Below are 590 nucleotides of genomic sequence, written 5' to 3'. Positions count from 1 at the left end.
TTTTGCCAAATTGCAATCTCCTATCAGTTTAGTTCTCATCATTTATGCATTAATCTTATTTAAATCCCAATTTACAGTTTAAACCTTTCAACTCACCATTTTCTGTGCAACTCAATGCCATTTCTGAAAATAATCTCTCCCTCAGTGAAATGACACAGTATTAAAAAGAAATTTTAAACCATTCCAGTTTCCTTAAATAATAAATTACAGGTAAAAGATGAAATGGAGAGAGAAACTCACAGACTGAAGGCATCGGTCAAGTGCAGGAGGCAGACCTTATGTGGATTCAAACAATGGTGAAGGAGATTTCTCAGTGAGATGATCAACAACATGCAAACACAGACCAGCAGATGGGTAATACTCAGGAACTTGAGGTATTTTTCAGGTGAAATAATGTAGTAATTTTCCCCCCAAAGCTTTACTGTCTTTTAGAGAAAACTAATGAAATGTTTACAGATAAACTAATTTGAGGTCTAGGATCTGCTTCACAATACTCTGGGTTGAGGATGGGGCTGGCAGGGGTAGGGATGCAGCAAGACTGGCCACCTGCTGATTCTGGCTGAAGCTGGTGGTGGGTACATGAGGGTTCA

At 38.8% G+C, this 590-nt stretch overlaps 1 pseudogene; it reads right to left on the bottom strand.

The window, feature by feature from the left end:
• The window catches only part of LOC104982650, a 231,697-nt pseudogene that overhangs the window by 159,947 nt on the left and 71,160 nt on the right, over positions 1 to 590 (bottom strand).

This window comes from Bison bison, unplaced genomic scaffold (assembly GCF_000754665.1).
Source record: "Bison bison bison isolate TAMUID 2011002044 unplaced genomic scaffold, Bison_UMD1.0 scf7180017864535, whole genome shotgun sequence".
NCBI lineage: Eukaryota > Metazoa > Chordata > Mammalia > Artiodactyla > Bovidae > Bison > Bison bison.
The sequence above is the reverse complement of the archived record's forward strand: the minus strand, read 5'-3'. Positions and strand labels throughout refer to the sequence as shown.